The sequence below is a fragment of the Anoplopoma fimbria genome, unplaced genomic scaffold (assembly GCF_027596085.1).
Source record: "Anoplopoma fimbria isolate UVic2021 breed Golden Eagle Sablefish unplaced genomic scaffold, Afim_UVic_2022 Un_contig_7708_pilon_pilon, whole genome shotgun sequence".
NCBI lineage: Eukaryota > Metazoa > Chordata > Actinopteri > Perciformes > Anoplopomatidae > Anoplopoma > Anoplopoma fimbria.
This window is the reverse complement of record NW_026551972.1, coordinates 1-17,162: the sequence shown is the minus strand read 5'-3', so window position 1 is coordinate 17,162 and position 17,162 is coordinate 1. Positions and strand designations below refer to the sequence as shown.

At 41.0% G+C, this 17,162-nt stretch overlaps 1 pseudogene; it reads right to left on the bottom strand.

Annotated features, from left to right (window-relative positions):
- Nucleotides 1–667: 667 nt before the first annotated feature.
- On the bottom strand, nt 668–10,897 carry LOC129115866 (NLR family CARD domain-containing protein 3-like; annotated as a pseudogene).
- Nucleotides 10,898–17,162: the final 6,265 nt, after the last annotated feature.

The window sequence follows — 17,162 nt, the reverse complement described above, 5'->3', positions numbered from 1 at the left end:
GTTGAGACTAAACAGCAGAGACCATGTGACCTGATAGTTTTAGTGAAAGCAGCTCCGTTCTCCTCCTGATGATGTCATGAACCCAGACACGACAGCGTTGTTTTCTACTTCACTCTGACCACTGGAGGAAAACTTTGGAATGAAGTGAAATTAAAACTTTATAGAAAAAACTGTTGAGTAGAAAACAAAAGATTTATTTTGTTTCAGAGTGAAAAGCTGCAGATTATTGAGTCTTTTAGCGGTTTGACGTCAGACTAATGTGACACTATCTCTACTATACTAACGCCAACATGTCGCTCTGATCTCTTTTATATTTGTTCATTAAATGATTCTTTATTGAATGATTGATTTCCTCACTACAGCTGCTCCACAAGTTCACCTCTTTAACACAAGTGATTTTTGACATCAGTCCTTAAACCTGCAGATTCCTCCCAAATCATTTGGACTCTTTCAGGTCCTCATTAGTTTCTCACTTTATACCTGATCTGTGATGTTTGAAAATCCACCAACTCTCTGAATTGATCAGCCTTTCATTGAATAAACAGCTGAGTTGGTTCTTGATCAGTAGTTTGGTTCAAACTTCTTTTGTCTCTCTTTTGATTTGTTTCTATGAGTTTCCCCAAACTAGCACACCGTCAGTGATGAATGGAAGTCAAAGTGAACAATACAACGTGAATAATGAAGCTTTATTTAATAAATCAATCATTTTATACAGTGTTGTGATGGATTTTGTCATTTTTCCTTTGACATGTTTATGTGGCTTTATTATCTAGAATCATCCCAAAACTTTGATTTATTATTATTTCAACATCACTTATCAAAGTTTGTTCATTTGTTACACAATGACACAAGATGATGAATTTAGTTTGTTCTAATCAAAACAACTCTTTACACGTTGTGATTATTTTCCCACAGATGATGAATTTGATCCAGAAAGACTCTTGTTTGACATTCGTAGGTTTTTCTTCACACAAACAAATGTTTCAAGACAACAAAGTTCAGTTTTATACACAAAGTAAAACATGTTTCACACCTTCTCTCAGACAACTGATCATTTCAGGTAATTACATGGACCTCGCTCAGCTCTTTCAGCCATCCATCTGCAACACCACAAGTCCCAGAGAGCTCTCAACCCCCCAGAGTCCAGACCAGCTCAGGTACCCCTCACCTGCTCAGACTGCATTTACAACCACTGAGAGATCAGGTTGGTACTAACTAACATCAGCTGTGTGTGATCCTGTACAGACTGAACTATCTGGTCAGCAGAGAGAAAGTTTCTCTACCAGGAGGAGACTCTCCCTCCTACAGAGAACACAGAGACACTGAGGAACCAGACCTGAACCCAAACCCAGGATAAAGAGGTTCAGTGAATGTGGTGTTGAAGGTGTGGAGGTGGATCAGTGTGTCAGAGGAGACTCTGTAGAAGGACAGAGAGCCAGCAGGACAGTCCACATACACTGCTACTCTACCAGAGGAGGAGGAGGAGGAGGAGGAGGAGGAGGAGGAGGAGGAGATGGGTGTTGTTGTCTTATTGTGACGGACATAGTAACCATCATCAGAGCAGATCAGACTCCAGGACTGATCATTCTCTCCAAACAAACAGTCTCCACTGTCTCCTCTCTCTCCTTCTGATTCCTCTGTAACTCACTGATATATGAACTCTTCCTCTCCACTCGACCTCCCAGTAACAGCGACCAGTCAGACCAGTTCTACACAGCAGCTGAGGACCAGTGGTCAAATCTGTCTGGATGATCAGGATATGACTGATCCTCCTCCACACATGTCACCTTCCTGTTGTTGTCAGACAGTTTGAGGTTTCTGTTCACTGTGTTTGTGTCGAGTGTGAGTTCACAGGAATCTGATGGAGAGAACAAGACACAATACAGCTGCAGTTATTAATCTATCATCTGTTCATCTGTTGACACTGTGATGATGACATCAGAGATGTGAATGAGTGATGTCACAGTTTGAAGATGGTTGAATGTGTGCTGCTTTGTTTTCATGAGTCAGATTCAAAGCACACTTACACTTCCTCAGACCTGGTCTGAACCATCGGACTCCAGCAGGCTCCACCCTGAAAGGAGGAGGGGGGTCAGAGCAGCATGGAAACATGGACATTACATCGTCTCTCTACACAGAGCTTTGTATTCATGTTCACATGGAGCACTTATTATTAATCACATGATATTCTTTTACTTCATGGAGCTTCTTCTGATTGGCCGATGACGACATTATGTTCACTTATTCATGATATATTATTATGTAAAATTATATTAAAATAATCATCCATTTCAGACTCAGTTTATTATAAAGTCAGTCAGTGAATCAAATGTTTTAACCAGCATCAATTGAACTTTGTCCACTTTAGTTCAGTGAAAAAAAGCTGGTTAACTGAACATCTGACATATTATCAGCTTATAAAGTAAGTTGTGTTTAAATGATATCAATAAGCTGCTTCCAATCCAAGTTACAGATCAACATGATGATTCATCAGGCAAACTTTGTGTTTGTGTCACCTGATGAATGAAAGTCCAATATTCTCTCTTTTAGCTCTGTTTTTGGTCTCCACCACCTCCTGAGGGAAATATCTGTCTCTTTAGCTGCTAAATGCTCCACTATGTTCACCAGCTAGTCTCTAACTGAGTCTGTCTGCTGTTTGCTGCTGAGCAGGTAGTGTACAGAGGCTTCATCACAGCTTGTTGGATGAAAACAGCTGCTGGAAACACTGAGACTGAACCAAACAGGAAATGTTGCAAAACCAAAACTAGAAGCTAAAAGAGGCTAAAAAGCTCTGTAGAGCTGCAGAGATGGAGACAATTTCTGTGGGTTCATCACCACCTCACCATTACACAGAGTCAGCTGATTTTGAATGTTTGATTGTTGGATGTTTTGGTCCTGACAAGACTTGTGTTTGTGTTAGCTGTTGTCTCTCAGAAGTAAAGGAGAAAGTAGCCTGAAATCACTACAGCACCACAAAACCTCTGATGGAGGAGGTCGGGGTGGATTTGGATGTACAAAGTGTCTGACTTTGACACTGTTTCACATCCCGGTCAACACTGGTTTCTATTATCTGTAATCTGGAGGTTTAGAATATTACAGTTCAAGTCCGTCTGCAGCCACAGAGCACTGCCTGTGTCCCCCTTTTTGGTCCAGTCCTAAATAAACCTCTTTGGGCTCTGACACACCATGTCCACAATCAGCTGTTGGTTCTCCACTGAGCTCTGTGGTCGACACCTGTAGTTTCAACAAGTCCACTCTTATCAACCAGGGAACTCGCTCTCAGTGCAAAACAAACCAAAACCAGGTGAAGCTGAACTCCTTTAAAACAGCAAAACATTCCTATTGTGATGATTTATCAAGACAGTTTAAACAGGTTGATTCTTTGTCTGTTTGTCTTTTCACAATAATGTCTTTTTCTAATTAAGTATTTATCTAAAGGACAACACACACTGGTGGCAGATGAAGAGCATCAAATCATCCAACTATTGTTTGATATGAGCCCACAAACCTGCAGCGTGACGATAATTGAGGCATGTCAACCCACCATGATGGCCGTCAACGTGTCAGGATACACCACTGTCCTATTTTCTAATGTTGAAACAAGACAACGCTCCAGAAAAACAACAGTTTCATCACCTTCCCTCCCTGTTCTGGCTCATCCTGGCTACTGTTCCCTGACTACTTCTGTCTGTATTGATCGTCTGATGTGGGACACAAACAGTTTGATGAGTCTCTGGTAGTTTGAGGTCAGCTTGGTGTGTCAGGGTCATATTAACCAGCTCTACCTCCTCTATCAGACTGATTGTCTGTGGCTGCAGCAGGCCTCTTCATACCTGAGAGTTTCCAGTCTCCAGTGTGGATCCTCCAGTCCAGCAGACAGCAGCTTCACTCCTGAGTCTCCTGGATGATTGTAGCTCAGGTCCAGCTCTTCAGATGGGAGGGGTTGGAGCTCAGAGCTGAGTCCAGAGAAGCACAGCCTTCCTCTGTGATCAGACAGCCTGACAGCCTGCAAACACACCAAACAACACACATGTCACATGATCTGAGGGAACTGTGAGGGCTGGAAGGTTTCTGCAGTACTGAGATACTGTCGGCTACTGTGGGGTTCCATTAACATTGGTACTGATTGGTTTCTAGTCACAATGGGTTAAAACCCACTGATGTCCATCACAATCTGATTAAAATTTACTGTGTAAACTGGTTTTGATGCATTTCAAAGATATAGTTATAGTAGGATGAGAAAAAATAGACACCCCTTTATTTTTTATAGTTTTGTATTAGATGAAGTAATATGTGTTTGAAATCACTACAAACACCACAATAATTGATGATGGGGTCACGATGTCACCCATGGTAATGTAAACCACAAAGTGAAATTAATTGATGACCTGCTGTTAGTTCCCGTCTCTCCAACAGTCAACACTGGTTTCTATGTGCAGGTTTTGTTATCAGTTTGCAGCCACAGTAGCACAGTGAGTAATAGTGATAGTTTGTTTTGTTAATGTGTCTGAGGAGAGACACAACCATGAAGCTAATGCTAATGTGTTGAGTCTAGGTATTTAGTGAGTTCTTAAAGAAACCTGATGCTAACATTGATTTGATTTGTGAAAGTGGATAAAATACTTGCTGTTGGCTAAACACGTTAAGTAGGTTTATAGACAGTTTACAAAAGTCCTCTACTGTTTCTGATGTATGTATTTAGGGATTTATATTATTGGTCATTTGGCCATATTAAGTGATATGATAATGACACATGTGGTGTGTGAAAACAAACCAAAACCAAGCTCCCGTACCGTTTCTCATAAGCTAAAATGACTTGTGTCATGGTGTCTACAGAGGGGCGAGTGAGCTTAAAGGTGTATTCCGTAATAAAGAGTTGACTAAAATATAATTTAAATTGCATTGTGTTAAATTGAGTTTTTGCCCTTTGATTGATATTATTTCATGTAAAGGAATTCAACCTACAAAAACGTGTCACTTCAAACCATAATAAAAAGTAGTTCTAGACATTTATTTTTTTTAATGTTTATATGGCTTGATTGTATAATAGATACTGTTCCCTTTCTAAGCTTCTGTCAAAGATATTGATTGTCTGATGTCATGGACACAAAGTTTGATGAGTCTCTGAAGTCAGTTTCAAACCAATCTTGGTGTGTCAATGTCATTTTAAAAGCTCTACCTCCTCTATCAGACTGATTGTCTGTGTGCTAATTATGCAGAATCTTCATACCTGAGAGTTTCACCCGTCTCCAGTGTGGATCCTCCAACGTCCTGTGACAGCAGCTTCACTCCTGAAGTCTCCTGGATGATTGTAGCTCATCCAGCTCTCAGCAGATGGGATAGAGACAGAGCTCAGTTTGTCCAGAGAAGCACAGCATTTCTTCCTCTTCATGATCAGACAGCCTGACAGCCTGCAAACACACCAAACAACACACATGTCACATGATTGAGGGAACTGTGAGGCTGGAAGGTTTCTATTGCAGTTAAGAGATACTGTCAGACTAAGTACTGTGGGGTTCCATTAAAATTGGTACTGATTGGTTTCTAGTCAGTGGAATGTCCATAAAAAACACGTTAATGTCACATAAAATAATTGGTATCACTGGTTTAATCTTTCAATTAATGCGTTAACAGCAGAGTCCATTAAAAACAATAATTTGCCTAGTAAAATTATTAAATGTGTAATATGTGATTGAAATCACAAAAGCAGGCTGATTAATCTGCATGGAGGTTGATAGTTTACCCATTAATTAAATCAGGATTTAAGTGACATTAATTGAATCCTGACCTGAGAGTTTCCAGTTTACAGTGTGGACTCTCCAGTCCAGCAGACAGCAGCTTCACTCCTGAATCCTGCAGGTCGTTGTTACTCAGGTCCAGCTCTCTCAGACTAGAGGACTGGGAGCTGAGGACTGAGGACAGAGCTTCACAGCTTCTCTCTGAGAGGTTACAGCCACTCAGTCTGAAGAGACAACAAAAGTAAAAAAATAATCAATAAGTAGAAAGATAGCAGCATATAAAAGTTTTGATATATGAATCTAACTCTCTCTGGACTTACAGAGCTTTGTTGGAGGCTTTGACCACTGGCAGCAGCCTCAGAAGAGCCTCCTCTGAAGCAGAGTATTTCTTCAGGTCAAACACGTCCAGATCTTTTTCTGATGACAGTAAGATGAAGACCAGAGCTGACCACTGAGCAGGAGACAGTTTATCTGTGGAGAGACGTCCTGAACTCAGGGACTGTTGGATCTCCTCCACTAGAGAACCATCATTCAGTTCATTCAGACAGTGGAACAGATTGATGCTTTTCTCTGCAGAGAGATCCTCGTCGATCTTCTTCTTGATGAACTGGACTGTTTCCTGATTGGTCTGTGAGCTACTTCCTGTCTGTGTCAGCAGACCTCGTAGGAGAGTCTGATTGGTCTGCAGTGAAAGACCCAGGAGGAAGCGGAGGAACAAGTCCAGGTGTCCATTTGGACTCTGTAAGGCCTTGTCCACAGCACTCTGGTAGAGATGTGTTAGTTTAGGTTTGTCTCTGAAGACTTTAGACAACCGGGAGGTTGTTTGTTCTTCTGACAGCAGATTGACACCAGAGTTGATGAAGGTCAGATGGACATGAAGAGCAGCCAGAAACTCCTGAACACTCAGATGGATGAAGCAGAACACCTTGTCCTGGTACAGTCCTCTCTCCTCTCTAAAGATCTGTGTGAACACTCCTGAGTACACTGAGGCTGCTCTGATATCGATGCCACACTCTGTCAGGTCGGATTCATAGAAGATCAGGTTTCCTTTCTGCAGCTGATCAAAAGCCAGTTTTCCCAGAGACTCAGTCATCTTCCTGCTCTCTGGACTCCAGTGTGGATCCGTCTCAGCTCCTCCATCATACTTGACATTCTTCAGTTTGGACTGAACCACCAGGAAGTGGATGTACATCTCAGTCAGGGTCTTGGGCAGCTCTCCTCCCTCTCTGGTCTTCAACACATCCTCCAGAACTGTAGCAGTGATCCAGCAGAAGACTGGGATGTGGCACATGATGTGGAGGCTTCGTGAGGTCTTGATGTGGGAGATGATCCTGCTGGCCTGCTTCTTATCACTGAATCTCTTCCTGAAGTACTCCTCCTTCTGGGGGTCAGTGAACCCTCTGACCTCTGTCACCATGCCAACACACTCAGGAGGGATCTGATTGGCTGCTGCAGGTCGTGTGGTTATCCAGAGGCGAGCAGAGGGAAGCAGTTTCCCCCTGATGAGGTTTGTCAGCAGCACATCCACTGAGGTGGACTCTGTAACATCAGTCAGGATCTCATTGTTGTGGAAGTCCAGAGGAAGTCGACACTCATCCAGACCGTCAAAGATGAACACAACCGGGAACTCTTCAAACCTGCAGATTCCTGCTTCTTTGGTTTCAGAGAAGAAGTGATGAACAAGTTCCACCAAGCTGTACTTTTTCTCTTTCAGCACATTCAGCTCTCTGAAGGTGAATGGAAATGTGAACTGTATGTCCTGGTTGGCTTTGTCTTCAGCCCAGTCCAGAGTGAACTTCTGTGTTAAGACTGTTTTCCCAATGCCAGCCACTCCCTTTGTCATCACTGTTCTGATTGGTTCCTCTCTTCCAGGTGAGGCTTTAAAGATGTCTTCTTGTCTGATGGTTGTTTCTGGTCTGTCTGGTTTCCTGGATGCTGTTTCAATCTGTCTGACCTCATGTTCATCATTGACCTCTGCAGTCCCTCCCTCTGTGATGTAGAGCTCTGTGTAGATCTGGTTCAGAAGGGTTGGGTTTCCTGCTTTAGCGATCCCCTCAAACACACACTGGAACTTCTTCTTCAGGTTAGATTTGAGTTCACGCTGACAAACTGCAGCAAAAAGTCCTGAATGAACACACAACAACGAAGATCAATGAGTCAAAGAATAGATTTCAACATGTCGTTTCCTCAAAGAAGAGTATATGAATATATTTTGGTCCATCTCTTGAGACATTAGTAAAGGTCCCATTTATCCAGCATGTTAAATCTTTAGAGAAATCCTCTTACTGCTCTGCAGACAGTCAGCCAGCTCCTCCTGCTTCATTCTCCTCAGGAGGTGCAGTGTGATCTTCAGAAATGCCTCTCTGCTCCTCCTCCTCTGCTCTTCATCCTCACCGTCCAACAGCTCCTCATCCTCCCTCTGACTCTCTAAGCATTCTGGGTAATCTGAACTCACAACCTTCTGGATCTTCTTCAGCTCGTTCTTCACAAAAGTGAGGATGTTCTCCTCCAGCAGCTGGAACAGAATATTATATGAAGGACACAAACTAAAACCATGGAACCAAACATCAGATCCATGTTGGACAGACTGACAATCCACTGGTCTAAAAAGTGCAGCATGGAGATGATTGTGAACAGAATAGATGTAAAAGTAGTTGTACATGTACAGACCATAAATATGGAGTCCAGGTGTGTTTGATGCTGCTGGGCAGACTGACCTCTGGGAACCTGTGAGCTCTCCTGGTCCTCTCTGTGGAGGAATCATGAAGAATCAGCTCACATTGTGTCTGTCCACACAGAGACAAACACAAGGTAAAGGTCCATGAAGTGATATGTGGATGTGGATCAGATGACTCCCTGTACTGGTAAAGGTCTACTGGTCCTGCTGATCCCACTGAGAATCAACAGCTCCGTCTTTCAGCTCACTGTTTTCTTCAGCAGTCAGTTTGGTTTAGTCCCAACAGCTCTCACCAAGCCCTCCATGTAGCTCTCCCTCCCTCACTGTACACTGCTGAAGAGCCCTGGAGCAAGGCACCCAGAACCTCCAGCTGCTCCAGTGGAGCGTCTCAGTGTCAGACTGGTTGTACTGGGCAGCTCCCAGTGTGAATGTGTTTCAATGAAGAAGAGTGTTGGTGCTCAGAGAACTTCATCTGAGTCAGTAAAGGTTTAAAAACTGGAGATCTCACAACAGAGAGTCTGATAGAAACACATCATCACTTTGTTTTCATCATCAGTTTAAATCCTCACCTCTGATCATCTTTGAAGCATAAAGGATGATCCATAGACCAGTCACTCTTCATGGACACACAGCTGGGTTCAGGTTGCTTCCTCCTGATAGAAACAAGAGATAAATTTTGCACTGAGACAAAACCTGTCAGTGATTTAATATAACTACTGTACTCAGTGTATTTGTATCCTGGTAGTTTTAGGAGACATTTTGTATGAAATCAATGTTTAATTTAGAAATGTTTCAGTGTTGATGTTGAAGCTGTATTCAGTGCAGCAGAGGCAGGAAATGATGCAGTGAGGTGACCATAATGGTTGAAGAGTAATGCTGTCCAATCAGGATGAAGAGAGGAACCATGTGGTGTTAAAGCAGAGAGTTTTACCTGAGTGACCTTCTGACCTCATCATCATCATCATCATCATCATTTTCATCATCAGTTTAAATCCTCACCTTTGATCAACAGAGTGGCGTCCATCTTTGAAGACTATAGGATGTTCCATAGACCGGTCACTCTTCATGGACACACAGCTGGGTTCAGGTCCAGGTTCAGGTCCAGGTCCAGGACAGTCTGGTCTCTGATGGATCCTGATCCCATATTGATAAACAGAGTGAGTGAATGAAAGACTGTGTGACATGGAGAAGAGTGGTGGACAGTTAGAGATGGTCCTCTCACCTCTGACCTTTGGTCTGGCTGTCATGTTCCCCACACAGAGTGCTTTTAGAGGGAGGGACTCCCTCCTCTCTGTCCTCACACTGATTCATAGCAGAGTCCACACCTTCACACCAACACAACAACCTGCTGGGAGAGCTCACACATTATTTCTCTTCATCATGACAAACACACAGAGCTCATTCACCTCAATACTAAATACACTCATGGGACAGTTTCCATGTTGAAGAGTCATATCTAAGAAATGACATTCACAATGCTCTTTAGTCTTTAGGCTTGTTTGAAGACTAGAGGAATACACTTCATGTGGCTTTTTATCTGCCTTTCTTTGGGGATGACTGATATGGATCTGCAAACTAACAAGTGACTGAAGTTATTAAATAAATGTGGTGGAGTAAAAATTATAATAGGTTAAAAATGTGGTGGAATAGAACTATAAAGTAGCAGAAAATGAAAATGAAAAGCTAAAATACAAGTACAATAAAAATGCACTTTAGTACAGAACTTGAGTGAATGTACTTAGTTACATTCCATCAGTGGATTTGTGGCAGTAAGAGATTGTTGTAAGGAAACAAAAAAGAGAACTGAAACATTCAAATATAAAGATGTGACTCATTACTAGTCTCTGCAAGGGACTTTTACATTAGATAAAGCAGTACACGCTCCATGTTTGAACCATTGTTAACAGTATTGGAGGTTGAAATCTAAACTCACTGTCATCTCCCTGGATGATCTTCAGTGCATTGAACACTGTATCTTTCATTCTTATCCATACTGCAAAAAATGTGTGAAACTACTTTGAAATAGTAAAAAAAAATAGGATAGTTAAACCTTGTTTGTTTGTGTGTTTTATTTACTGACTTTTTTTTATTAACAATTGAAACAATTTGCATTATTTTATGTTTACATTTGTTTAAATGTGTTTTGAATTGTGTGATGAAATTTAGGTTTTAGTTATACTGTGTGAATTATATTTGTGTATGTCTGAAGATATACTGTTTGTAAAGGATTTAAATCCACAGGCCAGGTGCATCTTAGTCTAAACACCTCTGTACAAAAGGTCTGTCATCTTCCCCTTTAACCTTTGACAGAATCCCTCCCCACATGCATCATCAGTACAAAGTGTAATAACACTTAATGAGTTAGCAGCAGTTCTCTTACTTTGTGTCTGAGGGTCCAGGTTCATTACTGAAGTCTGGAGGAAGAAAACCTTTGGACCAATCACTCTTCATAGACAGACAGCTGGATACTGGAGACTCTGCTCTCTGTCTGTACTGAACTCTGCAAACACCAACATGATTTTATTCATAATGAATCCATGATAACAACAAAGACATTAAAGGAGCTCTGAATACACAAACTACTGTTACTGCAGATATTTAGAAGGTTTAACCCTCCTGTCGTGTTCGTTTCTCCCCCTTTAGTGTCCCCGGTCAAATTTGACCGGTCTTTTTTGCTCTTACATTAACAAAAAAAACATTAATCAAAGAATCAAAGTCAAAGTGTTTTATTATTGCATGTACCAAATTTTCTTACTCCACTTGGAAGCATCATTCATCTACCCAGTGAAGACCACAGGATTCATTTCATATAACAAAAATAACATAAAACTCTATAACACTATGACAATAAAACATATAAAAAGTAACATTAACATACAACAATTTAAAAAAAACTAAATTATCACTCTGTAGCACTGACATTAGGAACAATATAACATATGACATTAACATTCAACAATTAGAGTACATGAAGGGCTAGCAGCAGTTTAAGTGTGAAGTAATCATCACCAAATTTTATTTAACACCTTTTTAAGCTGTAAACAACGTCTCAGACTAGTGGTTTACATGAATAACTGCTGTGAATATACAAAGAATAGACACTGAAAATGCTAAATTAGGTCCAGAGCCTCTCTGACAGAAAATCGCCTCATCAGTCGCCTACTCATTGTGTTCACAGAGTAAAATGAGCACAAGGCACAAATAAAGGTTTATATAGGGGGAAAGTGAGCAGATATGAAACATTGTTTAGTCTGGAAGGTGTGGTTCACGTGGGGGATGGCACAGCCTCATGGGATAGAGATGGGTTCCCATAACAAACACCTGATTTTTTTTGTTTGAAGTTTGAAATGTGTACAACATATATGGGACTGTGAACAGGTGTTCACACAGGGTGTGTGTGTTGTGTGTGTCTGCAGACTGTGTGTGTGTGTGTGTGTGTGTGTGTGTGTGTGGAGGTGTGTGTGTGTGTGTGTGTGTGTGTGTGTGATGAGGTGTGGCCAGTCATTACATTACAGTGGCCAACAGCCCAGTGTTCTCCAGATGCTTTTACCAAAGCGACTTACAGGAAGTGTATTCAACATAGGTATTCAAGAGAACTACTAGTCACCAGAAGTCATAAGTGCATCTCCTTTCTTAAACAAGCATCTTAAAGCATAAACCAGAGCAAAGTATCCTGCAGAGACAGATTACTACGAAAACAATAATTGCAACAGACTAATACGAATATAATAAGTGCTACAAACTACTACAGAATAGGATAAGTGCAGTAAGCGACTTTCACACTCAATAAGTGTGTAGTTGTGGATGTTGGGTGTGTAGTTGTGGATGTGTAGTTGTGGGTGTGTGGGTGTGTAGTTGTGGGTGTGTAGTTGTGTTTGTGGATGTTTGGGTGTGTAGTTGTGCAGTTGTGGATGTGTGGGTGTTTAGTTGTGGGTGTGTGGGTGTGTAGTTGTGGATGGGTAGTTGTGGGTGTGTAGTTGTGGATGTGTGGGTGTGTAGTTGTGGATGTGTAGTTGTGGGTGTGTAGTTGTGGGTGTGTAGTTGTTAGTTGTGGATGTTTGGGTGTGTAGTTGTGTAGTTGTGGATGTGTGGGTGTGTAGTTGTGGATGTATGGGTGTGTAGTTGTTAGTTGTGATGTGTGGGTGTGTAGTTGTGGATGGGTAGTTGTGGGTCAGTGTGGGTGTGTAGTTGTGGATGTGTAGTTGTGGGTGTGTGGGTGTGTGGTCCACAGCAGTTGTCCTGTGTAGTTGTTAGTTGTGGATGTTTGGGTGTTAGTTTATAGTTGTGGATGTGTGGGTGTTTAGTTATGGGTGTGTGGGTGTGTAGTTGTGGATGGGTAGTTGTGGGTGTGTGGGTGTGTAACTTGTGGGTGTGTAGTTGTGTAGTTGTGTATGTTTGGGTGTGTAGTTGTAGTTGTGGAACATGTGTCTGTGTGTAAAGTTGTGGATGTACATGGGTGTGTAGTTGTGTTATTTGTGGATGTGTAGTTGTGGATGTGTGGATTGTAGGTGTGTAGTTGTGGATGTGTAGTTGTGTACGCTTTAAAACGTGATGTGTAGTTGTGTAGTTGTGGATGTGTGGGTGTGTAGTTGTGGATGTGTGGGTGTGTAGTTGTGTATATGTGGATGTGTAGTTGTGGATGTGTGGATGTGTGGGTGTGTTTGGATGTGTGGTTGTGGTTGTGGATGTGTAGTTGTGTAGTTGTGGATGTGTAGTTGTGTAGTTGTGGATGTGTGGAGTCATGTGTAGTTGTTTTGGGAAAACATTATGGGGCTGTTTTCCATCTGATGAATGGACATAATCTAGTGTTTCCCATTCATTTCCTATGGTGTCACTTTTGACCGGGAACACATGTTGTAACAAAGTTGACTAAACCACTCAAAATTCAATGAAAGTTACCTAGCAGCATTTGCAGATTGTTCATGTTTACCTAGAGCAGAGGTCTTCAGCGACCCCTAGGGGTCCCCTGACTGCAGGGGGTGTTTTGGTTGATTAGACAATTTTTCATATTGTTTTTTTTAAATGTCTTTAAATACACAGCTAACATGAATCCAACATGTTGTAGGAATGGATACATGGAGGCAGAAATGTTCTCTTTCAGTCAGTTGTCACAATTCAGCGACACACAGCAGCTCTTTATGCCGACAATGTGAGACCAGCCTGGACCTGTCACTCAAATAAAAGTGTTCAGCCCCAATCAGCTGCTGAGCCAATCACGAGGCATCATGTTACATCATCATCTGTCAGGTTCCCCGTGATTGGCCGAGAGCCTTCAGTCCCCATCTGACTCAGAGCCCAAACACAGATAATTATTAGAAAAGAAGATACCGTTGTAAAAAATTAAAAAATTAAAAAAATTAAAAATTAAAAAATTAAAAATTAAAAATTAAAAAATTAAAAAAAAAATTAAAAAATTAAAAAAATTAAAAATTAAAAAATTAAAAATTAAAAATTAAAACAACTACATTTACTTCACCCACGAATCCTTGTGCAATCATTTTTGCAAGATATTCCTGCTAAAACACTGCAGCTCCACAACAGCCAACTACTGAGGCCAGTGTATTATTATGCCAAGTGTTTGGACATTGTTATGAGCGAAAATTATCGTTTTGTAACTCGACCAAAAAACAAGAGAGATACCCTCCACCAGACAGATGGCAAATTAATATAAGATATAATATACAATATATAATAAATACAAATAAAAACATGAATATATGAACCTGTGTATTATTTGAATAGCTTAGTATTGAATGCACAATAACTCGGTATGTTTAAACATGGCACTAGGCTCAGTTTAATATCAAACACAATGTTATACAATATATACAATGCCTATAAAAAGTATTCACCCCCTTGGATGTTTTCCCCTTTTGTTGCTTTTATACATGAAATCATGGTCAATATAATTTGGCTTTTTTGACAAGAATTTGCCAAAAAAAGCTTCTTTCATGTCAAAGTGAAAACAGATTTTTACAAACTAATGTCAATTAATTAAAAATATATAGTGTAAAATAAGTGTTTGCATAAAGATCTGTGGAGTAGGGGTTAGATCTGTGGAGTCAGCATTATAGGGATATTTTTAACAGTGTCAAGAGTGATGAATGTAATGTTGGTGATGTTCCTAATACTGGAGGTGTGTTTATTAGACCTGATGAAGTGGGCTATGCCATTGAGAAATTGGCAGTAAACAAAGCATGTGCTCTTGACCAAATAACAGCAGCACATCTGCAGCATGCTCTGCAGCATGCTCCGTAGAACATCTGCAGCATGCTAGCCGTAGAACATCTGCAGCATGCTAGCCGTAAAACATCTGCATCTGCAGAACATCTGCAGCATGCTAGCCGTAGAACATCTGCAGCATGCTAGCCGTAGAACATCTGCAGCATGCTAGCCGTAGAACATCTGCAGCATGCTAGCCGTAGAACTCCAGTGTTTCTTGCTGTGTGTTTTTCTGGATTCTTAATGCGTGGTGTTCTTCCTGACTCTATGCTGACTGTTTTATTAGTGCCAGTTATCAAAGATAAAACCGGGAAAATATCCAGCATGGAAAATTATAGACCAAATTCTTCTGGCTAGTGTACTTTCCAAAGTAAGAGAACAAATTCTCTTGGATTGGCTTCAAGAATAAATAACAACCACTGATCATCAATTTGGTTTTAAAAATGAACATGGCACAGACTTATGTATTTATGCACTAAAGGAAGTTGTTAGTAAGTATAAGAGACATAATACTACAGGATTTATGTGTTTCCTGGATGCATCAAAAGCTTTTGATAGAATGAATCACTGTAAACTGTTAAACTACAAAAGCGAAGGGTCCACTTTTTATGCTGTTTTGAGGAATTTGATTTACAAATTTATATGTCGACTGATTGACTCAAACAACTCAATCATAAATGTTTTAACTGAACAACACAGTGACACAAGGTATTCCTCTTGTTTGTGGAAACATTGGAACACATGTCTCTGTCTTTTAACCATTGGTGACTCTTGTACTGGAATGACTTTACCTGTCTTCGTGTTCTCATGTTGTATTGTATTTATTTGTTGTTGTTTTAGTTTTAGTTTTATGTTTTGTATGGACCCATGTGTCCAAAAATAAAGTTGAATATATTGATCTTTTGGAGAAATAATATGTGTTGGAGAGGAGGTGGGAGGGCAACATGAAGTGTGATTCCTTATGGAATAGGTGGTTATCATTTTAAATCTTGTTTTCACAATGAATTATCTGTTCACCAGATTTTATTAACTAACTCCCCTTCTCTTCTACTGATATTTTGGATTGAGAAGACGAGGTGGAGAGGATAGGATGTGGTAGGTCAATATGAAATGTGATTCCTTATGGAAAAGATGAGTATCATTTCATGTGTTGTTATTAATGAATTATTCCTTAACGCCCTTTGTTTCCTATTTATCTTTCAGAGAGGAGGGGAGGGCATTTAGCAAGGGCAATATGAAATGTTCATTTTTACACAAAAATGTAAGCATCGATTAAAAGTTTCATTTTACATCTTGTTATCTCGATGCATCATCTGTTCACGTGATTTTTTCAAACTAACTCCCCTTGTCTTCTATTGATCTTTTGGAGAAAGAACATGTGCTGGAGAGGAGGTGGGATGTGAACATGAAGTGTGATTCCTTATGGAATAGGTCTTTATCATTTTAAATCTTTTTAACACAATGCAATATCTGTTCACCTGCTTTTCTAAACTATCTCCCCTTGGTTTCCTTTAATCTTTAAAAACTGTCTGAGGGAGGTCATTGACCATGTGATCCACCAGGACCAGACCTACTGTGAGCCTGGTAGGTCCATCCTGGACAATGTGTCCTTCATTCTGGATATTTTGGACATCTCTAGTTCTTTGGGCATTAAAACTGGTCTCATTTCTCTAGACCAGGAAAAGGCTTTTGACCGGGTTGAGCAGCGTTACCTCTGGAAGACTCTGGAGAGTTTCAGCCTCAGCCCAGGTCTCATAGCCATGATCAAGGTTTTGTACCAAGACATTGAGAGTGTACTGAAAATAAATGGAGGGTCTTGAGACAGGGCTGCTCCTTTAGGGTGCAGGGTGCATAGAGGGGTGAGACAGGGCTGCTCTATTTAGGGTGTATAGAGGGGTGAGACAGGGCTGCTCCTTTAGGGTGCATAGAGGGGTGAGACAGGGCTGCTCTCTTTAGGGTGCATAGAGGGGTGAGACAGGGCTGCTCTCTTTAGGGTGCATAGAGGGGTGAGACAGGGCTTTTTAGGGTGCATAGAGACAGGGTGAGACAGGGCTGCTCTCTTTAGGGTGCATAGAGGGGCTGCTCTCTTTAGGGTGCATAGAGGGGTGAGACAGGGCTGCTCTCTTTAGGGTGCATAGAGGGGTGAGACAGGGCTGCTCTCTTTAGGGTGCATAGAGGGGTGAGACAGGGCTGCTCTCTTTAGGGTGCATAGAGGGGTGAGACAGGGCTGCTCTCTTTAGGGTGCATAGAGGGGTGAGACAGGGCTGCTCTCTTTAGGGTGCATTATCACTTTCACCTCCTCAAAGTGATAAACAATGTACCTGAAAGCTGAAACACAGAACTCTATCATGACATTGACGTCTTGTTTAGTTCAACCAACAGTCCAAACCCCAAAGACACTCAGACAGAGAGACAGACAGGTTTTTTTATTTTTATAATCTATATATTTCAAAGTTAGTGTTTTAGGTATTACAAACTAGCTTTTTAGTATTTCTGTTGTATTTCTGTCAGTTTGTTTGAACATG